Source organism: Streptopelia decaocto (assembly GCF_964273445.1).
Source record: "Streptopelia decaocto genome assembly, chromosome: Z".
NCBI classification, from domain to species: Eukaryota; Metazoa; Chordata; class Aves; order Columbiformes; family Columbidae; genus Streptopelia; species Streptopelia decaocto.
In genome coordinates, this window is record NC_138657.1 from 50,023,492 (window position 1) to 50,035,872 (window position 12,381).

At 41.8% G+C, this 12,381-nt stretch overlaps 1 protein-coding gene across 2 annotated transcripts in view; it reads left to right on the forward strand.

Annotated features, from left to right (window-relative positions):
* Positions 1-7,020: 7,020 nt before the first annotated feature.
* Positions 7,021-12,381, forward strand: part of SNCAIP (synuclein alpha interacting protein) — a 91,183-nt gene continuing 85,822 nt past the window's right edge. The window contains exon 1 of one of the 2 annotated variants that reach the window (XM_082074088.1): positions 7,021-7,302. The gene's annotated coding sequence lies outside the window, so the exon portion shown is untranslated. The remainder of the gene's footprint in view (positions 7,303-12,381) is intronic. The other variant, XM_082074087.1, reaches the window with a different exon arrangement.

Below are 12,381 nucleotides of genomic sequence, written 5' to 3' on the forward strand. Positions count from 1 at the left end.
TCCAGTGCTTGAGCTTTCACTGACATTTAACTTTTGCAGATATCATCCTTAAGTGAAAGAACTGGCCTCAGGTTTTTAGGTCTGGTTCTAAATTTGGTGTTTCCATGCTTCACCATTACTAGATACCCAAAAAGCCATGGCTGGCAAAAGTACCTTGACTTTTGTTTCTGGCCATGAGACACGCTGTTTTGGCAGATGTAGATCTGGCTGGGATGACCAGTGAGCTTGTGAGCCTTCGAGCTTCATTATTGCAGTGTACCATATCTGGCCCAGAATAATTCCCACAGGGTGCAGGATGTGACAGCCTCTCACTCTACAAATTCTGATAGTACAGACACATCATCTGATCCAGTAACCCAGTTTCTGGGTTAAACTCAAAATTTTTGATGCAGATTCTACGAAGCATTAAATTTGGACTTAGCAATCACATAAAGGGGTGTGGTGGGGGGAGGCCTGAGTAGCCTGATCCTCATATTGGTCTAACGCCAGCTTCCAAACAGTTTAAAGTGACCAAAAGGCATTTCTAAACTATACCAGCTGCTAGCAGTTCCAGAGGAATCATCTGCCAGGTTAGCACACCCCAATGCAGTCATGCCTTGATTATGCAGCTTCCAATTCTTGCACTGGGAGGCCAAAATGCCTTAACATAAGGCTTCCTTGGAAATTAGGAAATTCTGTTCTGGCAGCTGACAAGTTTCAAGCCCCTTTGTAATCCCCTCATATGGCAAAGAGACTAGAAGAAAGAGAGAAGACATAATTTTGCATCTCCATTTTCCAAGCTCTCAACAGGCTAACTATTCTGAAATTGTCTTCATTATGCAGGCACACCACAATAACAAAGACTATCTAGACTATCTAGAACAAAGGAGGTTATCACTGCGCACAGAGGATGGTACTTCCATGGTGGCCCATGGGTGGGGAACGGGCTGTCAAGGCAGATTCAAATAAATCTGTTTTCTTCTGGATTAAAAAAATAGAACCTGTTTCTTTGCCAGTTCAAATAACAATAATATCTCAAGGGAGAAGGCACAAAACAAAGAGGAAGAAAAAAGAAAACGTCTGGAGAAAAGAGAAAAATAGCTTTAGTGTAGTACAAAATACTAAGAGGACAAATACAAAGAAAATATGAATAATATATAAGATGTGCTATCATTGGCTACTACTGTGATCCTTATTGACATATTGGAAGGAAGAAAATGAAAGATCAGAGCTGGAATCTCCGTGAGTGTAAATCAGCATCATTTTTCCTTCACTGCAAAAAGCTAAGACAATTTAGAACAGCTGTTATTTGGCCCATATTGGTTTTTAGGGTTTTTGTTTCTAGTTTTATTTTTGTAAATCACAATGATGATCATGGGGCAGGGGATGGACTGACAATATGAGCTGTGAATCCCATAGGACAAGTCTGCTGGTTTGAGTTTTCAAAGTCTTCTGAAAGCTTAATGCAATGCTATTTGAATAACTAATAAAGTTTTCTTTGGCAGAAACACTATTTGGTATCAGAACAACTAAATGATGACTTGAAATGATAATTACTGAATTGTGTTATTGCTGGTACATAGTTGCATGTTTGAGTGTTGGGAGAGGGAGAAATTATATTCTGTATCATTGACCATGTCAGGAAAAATGTTATTCTGAGTTCAGAGGGAGTTAGTTTAGACTTTTGTTTAGTTTAACTTTAGGGAGTTAGTTTAGACTTTAGACTTAGTTCCGCTTTCGCTTTGAAAATTCCTCACAGAGAACCTGTTATTTCTTACTTAGGTTTCGGTCTATTTTGCCCACAGTCCTCATCTGCTTCTCAAGGACTTTTACAAAGAGTAAATATAATTGTTATATTGTTATTGTTATATTGTTTATAATTGTTATTCTTCTGCAAAAGATTTATTGCAGACAAATAGGAGTACATAACACTTTACTTACTAGCAATGGGAGAGTTGCAGAAAAACAAAAACAAAGGCCAAAAAACACCATAATTTTTTCTTCTTTAGTTCACAGTACTTTAAATAGCTATGTGCTACACATCAAAGATGGCAAACAGATAATTATAACAGTGAACAAAAACAACAGTGAAATACAACAGAGCAGAGCAGAAAGGAAAATGCTGTCTGAAATAACCTTGTTTGTAACTGACTCTGTACAATTCACTTTATCCACTAGAAACGTACAATACCATGAAAAAAACCCCAAACAAACAGACACCAAAACCCCAACAACAAACAAACAAAAAAACCCAAAGCACACCCCAGCAGCAAAAAACCCACCCCACAGCTCAACACCTGATCACAAAAATGAGACTCAATTTTCTCCAGTGGTACAAGTGGATTGGCAAAACACTCATCCACAAAACGCCTGTACTCAACTTCTGTGCAACTGCCATGTGCGTTTGCTGTCATCTATCTCAATATATTGAACCTCTATTATTATTTTTAACCAAAGTAGTGCCTTTCATCTTGACAGGAGTATTTTGAGAGGTTTTTAAGAAGGCATCCCAACGAGAGTGGTTTGTAACTGTGTAGTGTGGCTGCTGTTTGCACCCTTACTTTTATAAGAAAAGCAGACCACTGTAAAACCTCCTTTGCTGAGCTAACCCAGTATATGAATCCTGTTTTCTAAGTGATTCATGGAGAATTAAGAAGTAAAAAGAGTTGATGTTTACTTCGAAAGCCTGATTTTCAGGGCTAGTTTTAGCTATCACTGTGATAAGTTCCTTTCATATAGATATGTATAGATATGTAGATAGATGTGTGTGGCCATGTGCATCTGTGTGTCTGCATGTGCTGTCTGAGATCCAGCAAGACAAGACTACAGAAAACAGATACCTCTCTAACTGCTTAGAAACTCCTTGTCTCTGTGCCCACCAAGTTGCCTCCAGTGAGAATTATTGCATAAGTCAATTTCAACAGAAAAGTATCAGACCCCAATACAGGTATCTGATCACCTCCCAAAGTCAAAGCTTATCCACCCTAACTTTTTAATGAGAAATAGTCCTTCTTTGTCCTGTAGAGGTTTATAGTCTAGATCTTGCTTCACCTTCCTTTTAGGCCTTTGTTACACAGTTAGCTAGTTTCCATAGATTACTCCAGACTGTTTTTTCATATAATTATTCTAGCAATTACCTAAAGATTGTTTGAAATGCCCTGCTTTGACCTAATTCAGGAGATGGAGCCTTCTGCCAAGAGGTTGACAGTAAGAGTGGATTTAATATTTTTCAGATTAATGTTATTAATGGAGGCATATTCAAAACAGTTGAATTAGCAGTGAAGTATAGCTTATAGCTGTAAAGTTTTTCACTAATTCATAGGGATACTGTGATTAGAATTCACTTATAGCTTTTACAATAAGTTTATGGCAGTACAGATTTTGCTTAAGGCTCACATGAAACATAATATTTCGTCTTAATCTAATTCAATATGTTGTCCAGTCAGGATTTCCTCTAATGACTCATTCATACTGCATTCAAAACAATATGTATAAATCAGTGTTGAACTTAAACTCCAAGACTTTTGACTTTTAAGTTTATGTCTAAATTGACACCATCTTTATATTTTAATCATATATACCTACATACATACATGTATACATATATACATAAACCCTCTTCCTTTTTTCTATGTTTTTCTTGTCTAATGAGGTCACATCAAAGAATACAGGTCATATATTCAGTATGAAATAAAAGCAGTATGCAATTCTGGACAGCCAAGTACACATATATTCATGGTATAAAACAGTAGACAAGCAATCTCACAAGCAAGCTATAATGCTGTAAGATAACAAAGAAGCCGGTGGGATTCAGCTACTCTGCAGGATCTGCTTCTGTGCGTGTTCTTGCCTTCTGACGAATGCGAGCTCACGTGTTCCTTTACAAAAGCACATTTCCTTACCAAGTGATCTGACTTCAGCATGGGAGGGAGAAGGAGCTACACCAGGGCAGTTACGGAGCAAAGGATGTAATTCTCTACTTTGAAGTCCATCTTACCTTGTGGCAACTTGTTTATGTGGCCACATCCACAGGTGGTCTTTGTACGCATAGCAGAGGAATAACAGATAGAAAAAATAAAATTAATTTCCATCTGTAGTTTGCTTTGAGGGACACACTCAAAAGCTTTCCAATTTGCTGTTAATTTTCAGAATGAAAATCTGTGTCATAAAATATTCATTAATTGTCAAAATCTCAGGGAATTCAAATAAATCCTTTACAATCTATGCAATGAATTTTTGAAAGGAGTCTTGAATATATACTGGAAATACATGGGTGGTAAGAAAATCTATGAGAATGGTTAGCTTCTTATTTACCTCAGGCGAAGGCAAAAGTAAAGCCCATGTCAGAATTTCAAAACTTAAATAGCTGAATCTGAAGCTGGACCAAGCATACATAATTTAACAGTGAAGCTAATTATCTTCTTTAACAATGTTGTTAGAAGTGCCCTGATCAGGATTAGATCACTTTCTGAAAAAAACATTCTCTAATTTAACCAGAAATTATGGGGCTTTATGCTAGAAGTTAGAGTAGTTGATTATGGTAACTGTTCCTGATCTTTTGATCTAGTAATGCCATGTACTAGCTTTCCAAACATGCATATTACGTTCAGTTCTTCTGTACAACAGTTCTAAATGTGTGAGCAGGACCTTGGATGTCACATTGTGAAATTTGGTGTGATTCACCCAACAGAATAGAGTAGGATTAGCAATGAGAAGCTTTTCCTATTTCAGCAAAATCTTGTATCTGTCCACACAGTAAGAAGAGAGGTAGCATTCTGTGATTTTATTTTGAATAAAAAAATAATGACAGTGCCATGTAGCTGGCAGTAAAAATGAATCCTGAAATTCTTACAGTAACTGAAGTTATATATTGTAATTTAGTTTTAGTACAGCCATATAGCCTAATCAGCACTTCCTATTCAAAAAATATTTCCAGCAATGAGTTCAGAAGTAGATATATAAACACAGTTATCAGCTCTAATTGAGATACTATAATATATAACACATACAAAGACACTTGGCAAGCTTTTATCTTACAAGCTTTATTTGCATATGTATGGTATTTATAGCCTCTAATTAGAATAAGACTTTTTTGGTTTTGGTTTTTCATCAACGCTGTTTGTCAAGAAGGCTATACTCCTATATGACATTGTGTTCTGGAGCTGACCTGCATTCCTTTCAAACCATTTAATCACACACAGCTGACCAACATTCCTGTATAAAACCACCTAATCAAATGCATTACAAATACGCCAAATGGTTACTTAATCTCCATATATGTACAAGTGTGAAATGTGCAGTGTCCAAATATGCCCTTTCATAAAAGCAAATGACATAAAAGCAAAAGACATGTCCAAAATAAACTTTTTCTCCCCTCACCCTCAAGGAGCACAGACATTTTTAAGGTGGTTAAGGTAGTATTACTCTACATAGTTGGTCTTGCACATGAAGATTATAATTCACTGTAATTCCCATTCATGCTTGTTTTCTACACATCTTAAAAATGCCATTTTTGAAGGAAGACATTTAACAGCTTTTTACTGCTGGGCAAGTATGCTGAATGATCTGCAAAACATATGAAAATGCATGATGCTGCAGCACCTAGATAGCTCACAGAACATATCAAGGAAGAATATATGTCTTTTAATCTCTAAGTTGCTGGGTTCACATGAAAAGCTTCTCAAGGTTGTTGCTGTCTGATGACTGTGTCTCAGGATTAAGTGGAATTAGTTATTTTTTTTATGTCCAGTAGCCACACTTTGATTAGCACATTCACTAGAAATCCCTATAGGAAGGGCAGAGACCCACTGAGCTGGAGACTGAACAGTTTTCCCTATTTTCAGAGGTAGTTATGCAGAGCTGACTGATGTGGGCATACTTGTGGTAGCACTGAGTGTGCTCTATGTGTTCTGTGGGCAATAGTTTTCCAAAATGCCAAACTAGGATAAATTCAATTTAATTTCTTACATGCATCTTTTGGGCTTTTGCAGCATCAGTTAGAGGAAATGAAATCTAGATAGTTCTGTGTTTGAAACATAGAAGCACACAAAAGCAAGGGGTGGGGCGGACACAACAACACAGGCCTGGAAAGGTATATAAAGGGATATACTTAAGATACAGAATGGAAAATGTGCTGATGAACGAGAGTGGGGGGGAGGCCAAAATCACCCCTGTTAATGCTATGAAGACACAGCACAGGACAGGCTAATACACAAAGAAAAAAACAGCAAAAGGTTCATTTTTATGCTGCTGTCCTGTTGCAATCATATACCCCAGTGGTAGGGTGTTACTCAGGATGACCTCTTGGAGCCCCTTTCTCCACGCAGTCCCTGCAGAGCCTGAGGAGCAGCCAGCGGATTTCTGGTGGGCTGACCAAGTGCTCAAAGCGGCTGGGTATCAGAGCACCCTTTGCAGCTCCGCTGACCATCACCAGTGCAACAGAAAAAACAGGTCTCTCGCCGAGGCAGGTGAGACCCGCTCAATGGGAAGGTATCAGAGGGTGCCACCAGTTCCATTATCGTGAACCAGAGGGAAGCAGCGATGCTTTCCAGGTTTTATAGCAGACCACCACCACCAACAACAAAAACCAAACAAACAAAAACATACACAGAAAAAAAAAGCCAAACCCATCAAGTTTTTATTTTAAACAGATGTGAGTTGACTGAGCTCAATATTTTCAGGCATTTTTGGTGCAGCACAGTGCCACGCGCTTAGCATTTGACACGAAGGCGCAGCGTTTTCAGATGCCGCGGGAATCGCTCTACACGTGCGTGACACCCGCCTGGGCGCTGCCCGCCAGCCCGGGCGGGAGCGGGCACCCAGCGCCGGCCGCGCTTGTCCCGGAGCTCCCGGCGGGGCAGTGCTGTCCCCGCGGCGCCCCTGCCAGCCCTCCCCACGCCGGCAGCCGCGGCCCCAGCGCCTCCGCGAGGGCCCCTCCGCCCGCCCCGGGGGGGTACCGCCGGTACCGCCCGCTCCCCCCCCGCCCCCCGCCGCCGCCGGTCACGTGGCAGCGCCCCCCGCGCCCCCAGATCGCGGCGGCATTGTGACGCAGCAGGCCTCCGCCGCGGCGGCGGGAGGAGGCGCGGCGCGGCGCGGCGGGTGAGTGCCGCCCCCGGGAGCGCGCCGCCGGGCGGCCGCTGGCCGGTGGAAGGGCCGGGGCGGAGCGCGGGGCGGCGGGAGCCGGGCCGCTGCCGGAGCTCTGCCTGCACCGGCGGGGAGTGGCGGGGGGCGGCAGCCGAGAGGCGGCACCTGGGTCCTTCCCCCGTCTCCATCACCCCGCGGCTGCCGTGAAACTGCCGCGGCCGAGCGGAGCGGAGGGGAGAGGTGAGGCGAGGAGGAGCGGAGCGGGCGGGGGGCTTTGTTGCCGCCGACAGCACTGTCTGCCCGGCGCGACGGGAGGGGACGCGGAGACGGGCCTGGGGTCCCCCGCGGCAACGCGGTGGCGGGGGGGGCTTGCGGATAGCGCTGGAGGCGCCCGGCGCGGTGGCGGGCTTCTCTTCTCCGGGCCGTCCCCGGGGGGCGCGGGACCGGGGGTGCCCGGGGGGCGGGCGCGGAGCGGAGCGGGGGCGGCGAGCTCCGGCCCCCGCCAGCCCGCCCCGGGGAAGTGCTTTCCGCATGAAATCACGGCTGAGCGCGGGGGGTTTTATTGGGGCTGAGCACATACGTGATGTCAGCTCTGCGAAGTGCCGCTGCAAAGCCCCTTGCAGCTCAATGAAAGCCGCTGACACTCGAAGCCGACGCAAATCTTCTACTCTGTTCGGAACCGGGCGTCCCTGGTGGGGGACACAGCCTTCAGCACCTTCCTGTCCCACCGGGACATGCCAAATCTGGAAGAAAATCAAGTAGGAGTTGCATGTTTGCAGTTGTGGGGAAGCAAATGCAAAGTCGTCGTGTGGAAAAAGTGTGCCTTGGCTTATACTTGGGTCAGTCCAAGCTCGTGGTTTTTTGCAGCACTAGGGATCAAACCTTTTTCATACCCATATCGCTGAGCAAATGTATGTGAGCAAATGCAATTTATATGAAGAAGAGCTTGAGAATCAGGTCCTGATGGTACTGGATACAAACTAGCTCCTCAATAGTCTCAGTCTTCTTTATCAGTGTACCACCTCATGGCACTTTCAATGGTAGGCTTAAAGCCACAGCTCTTAGGGAGATACTAGTCACAACTGCTTCTCAAAAAGCCTTTCCACCCCAAAACCCACCAAAAAGACTGCTAGTGCTTGTGGTTCCATAGAAAATCTTGGAAGTGTGGCCTCATTGTATGCGTCCATGACCCAGCCACAAAAGGTAACAAAAAAAGTTTTTAAAAAATTATTCTGAGGCACATTGCTGGTGTGTTGGACCCTTTTGTGATATTTAAATGACTGAAGAAAGGGATACAATGATAGCACAGGAATATCAGAATTACTTTGTATCTTGTGCAAATAGCTCTGATCCTGAAGCCAGGAACTATGTAGAACGATGTGCGTGTATATAAGCCTCATGCAGCATCCTGTAGCAGACTTTTGTAGTGTCCTGCCCTTGCTGAATTTAATAAGTACATGTACTGCATGTGCTCCCAATGAGCCATAAATCATGTGACCTCTTGTCTTACTACAACACATAAACATGAGCTTTTTCACCTTAAAATGCTCTGCAACTAGATCACAGGCTGTCCAATGAACATAGTAAGCCTCTTCTCCATACCGCTAAACCCGTGAGTATGCCTGGCACCTGTCCAGTTGTCAAGAAGAGACTTGCCTCACCATTGTAGTTACAGTTCCAAAATCATGTAGTAAATTTTCCTTTAGATATTCCTTCAGTTAAGACAGAGGCATAGCACTCGTGCCTTGACTGAAAAGTTTTCCTTTGTAATATTTCATCTCAGCATATTTTTGTGTGTTAAAGACTGACTTAGGCAAACCGACTGTTCCACTTCACCCAGCTACTAATGGCATCTTAAACCAGCAGCTCAGTCATTTTTCAGACCTTCGTGGTTTCTGGTCTGTGTCACTGACTCAGTGTGCTGCAGAAAGCAAATGTGGGTTGTAGGTTGTTGAAAAAGTGGGTGAAATAGAATTATATCAGAGGAAGAGGACAGGGAAAAACTATCTCAAATTCCAAGTAGCCTGTAAGAGACCAGCTTGTTAGAAAAAATCTCCTTGTTTGAGCAAGTAGTCAAGTGTGGAGATGGTTAATCTTTCACAAAAGGAAGTCCTATAGAAGATAGTTAATTATAGTGGGTAGAAACTACTCCTTAATGTTTAGGGTTGGGTTGGTTTGGTTGAGTTTTTATGTGTTTTTATTGGTTTTGATTTTGTTTGTTTGTTTGCTTGCTTGCTTTTTTCTCTAATGACAGTAATATGGTAAGTAAGTATGATGTGATTTCTTTGGGGCCAGCTTCTGTGTTTACAAAGAGCTGCATGTAAAAGGTAGACTGGTTGGACAAGGTGATTGTGGTACCTTTAGAGATGCAGTCCCTTCTCTGAGTACTCTGAATAAGGGATAGGTCATTTTGCATTGATTTTTTTCATGATTGGGAAACCATAATCCCAAATATCTATGTACTTTGTAGCCATTTTTTGACAAGGCATCAGCAGAGATTCAAGAAACTAGGAAGTGCCTCTTACTGCTGATTTGCTTCCCAGTTGTCCAGTCTTGCTGGGAGCTGAAACCTGTCCCCATGAGAGCTCCACAGGTCTTCTTCCCACACGTACCTGAGGTGGGGTGCCACTTGCAGTGGTACAGCGCTTTATCTCACACAGTCCTCTTCTGGGATGTTGCAGGACCCCGTTGTTTCTACACCAGCAGCAGCTCCATCCTGCTTGGACACTTGCCTGATTAGAACCAGGAAGGGGAAAGCGTGACAGCCCTGCTGCAGCCACTCTAGTTTGTGTCCTCTGAAATGGAGCCATGTGGCTAGTGCTGCCTTCATGCTGTGATGAGATGCCAGCAAGAAAAGGGAGCAAATAGCCAGAGGCAGCCTGATTCCCCCCCGAATCAGCCATCACAGACAGCAGCACAAAAGTTGTGTTAGCAATAGTGCAGTGATGTTGGTACTAGTAATTATGGCATTATTTGATGTCCTATATGCATGGAGTGGTGATGCTGCACTTCACAGGCACAAAGGCCAGTAGTTCCAGCAGCCTTTGTGGGATGCAGCATGTTATGTCCCCTCACCAGGTTTTAACCATTTCAGCTGACTAGATGGGATATGCAGCAGGGCTTTATTTCCACCCCTGTCTGTCTCTGGTCACCTGCATGAAGCTCCAGAAGCAACCCATGAATCACAAACATGGTTACAGGAGCAAGGAGGGGAAGAGAAGGGAACAATTACCATTTTTATTTTAGTTTTATTACAATAAACGTACATCTTTTTCAGGTTACAGTTGAAGGTAAAATGCCAGATGGAGAATATTCTCATCCTTCATGCAGCCATGTTAATTAATGCTAAGTAAAATAAAGTTAATATTTTTTAGGTGAAAGTCTATGTAAGGAACCTATTTGCCAGTGCTTTATATTACATAGAAAATACAGTGGTTTTGTACAGTTCAAATGTATATGTACATTGTCAAGATGAAATATATACTAAAATTTGAGAAGTATTGGATTTTGGAAAGGCAAGTAGTTGTTCTTTTCAGCTGTTGTCAGAATAGGACCATAATTAAACTAAAGGAAATAATGCTTAGATAATTGGCAAGAGGACTTGGAGGAGCACTGTGTATGTGCTTTCTCTTGTTCTGGCAGATCTGTCTGTTTCTCAAAGGAGGCAGAGAAGATAGGCTTACATGGAGCAGGTGCATAGTGAACACAAGGGAATTGCTCTTTAAATGCAAATGTGTTTGTATGATAGATTTATATGCACAGTGGAACTATTGGAAACAAGAAAACAGAACATATGCATCAGATACTTCATTGATTTAAGATCCCAAGAGAGTTTTTAACTGAGAGGGAAAAAGTAATTAATTAATTATTGTGGCAGAAATAACACCTGCTGCTTACCTGTCTAAGGTGGAACTGTAATTTCATCTTCTGAGATACAGCTCCAAGTGATTGAGGTCTGAAGTTCTTAGAGGTATCAAAGAGAAGTACAATTCAGCTATCTTAGTCTGGCAGTTGGGGCACTCCTTCATTAGATGTATTTTCTTGTATGTTAAGGAGTGTTTAGAAAAGCTTATTTTGAATATGAATGTAGTTGATTTTCATTTTACAAAAAAAAAAAATAAAAATTGAGTAACACTTGAAAATATTTTTCTGGTTAAAATGTAGCATTAAGTTTGTAAAGTTTGCTTGTAAGCATTTCCTTTTCAGTTCCGTTTCCTCCCCAGTTCTTGTTTCCAGTCAAACTGCTGGCATTATTTTTCTTTGTTTATACTGGAGAAAAAGGCATTGTCTCACTTATCTTTTAAACTTAATGCAGTGTATTACATGACCTCTCCTTGTGTATAAATCCTCCCCACTCTCCTGCCATCTGTTTTATTGTTACTGTATCAATCTGGAACTTACCATTTAAAATGAAATTCTAATCAGGAACTTAACACTTCCCTTCAACCCCCCCATTTTAGCAAACTTGTTTACGTCTGTGAGTAAAAACCAGGCTGTGCTGCATAGCTTTCTCACATGTGCATGACAAGGGTATGTGCATGATTATGATTTGAAGCTGTACTGCTCTGCTGGTTATTCATCCATGTAGTTCTTTTGCAGGATCTGGCCACACTGACTGGCATTTTTTTTAAGAAATAGGAAATACCTTTAACTTTCCAGACTAACAATATGTAACTGATTACATGTTTACACTTGCATGTGCATATCTGATGTTCTCTTTTCCTAAAATACAACTGTAAATATTCTGCCTTTTGTATGCTAAATTGTCAGTTCCAGTTGAGTCATAGTAGTAAATTTATGAAGAGCTCTAGAATTGCTTTTGAATTGACATAAGGTTTTAAATATTGAAGTTATCAGCATGGTGAGAGATTTATTTGAATATTTGTAAATGCTGTGTCCAAGACGTTTTATTAATAAAAAACAATCATCCAAACAAACAAACAAGATAATGCAAAACAAAACTGGGAAATATCGTGTGCACAGAAGCAGAAAAGTGCTAGCAAGGTAAATAAACTGCAAGTCACATTCCATGACCCACACTTCTGTTGCGTTCCATCCAAGTATACTCATTTTTACTCTTGTACATTGAGAGAATCTTAAGGTATAGCCCCTAGTTATTTTAAATATTGGGCTATTATCATTTTGCAAACTCATATGTTGAGCACTGGATAAAGTACAATATTTGTGCTGGTTGCTAGGACATGGGCAAACACTTACCTTGAGTTACAGAATGGAATCACCAGGAAATTGAGTTAAACTTGCATCATTAATTAGCTGATTTTCATTAACCTAAACCAGATTTTAAATAAGAGGTAAAGG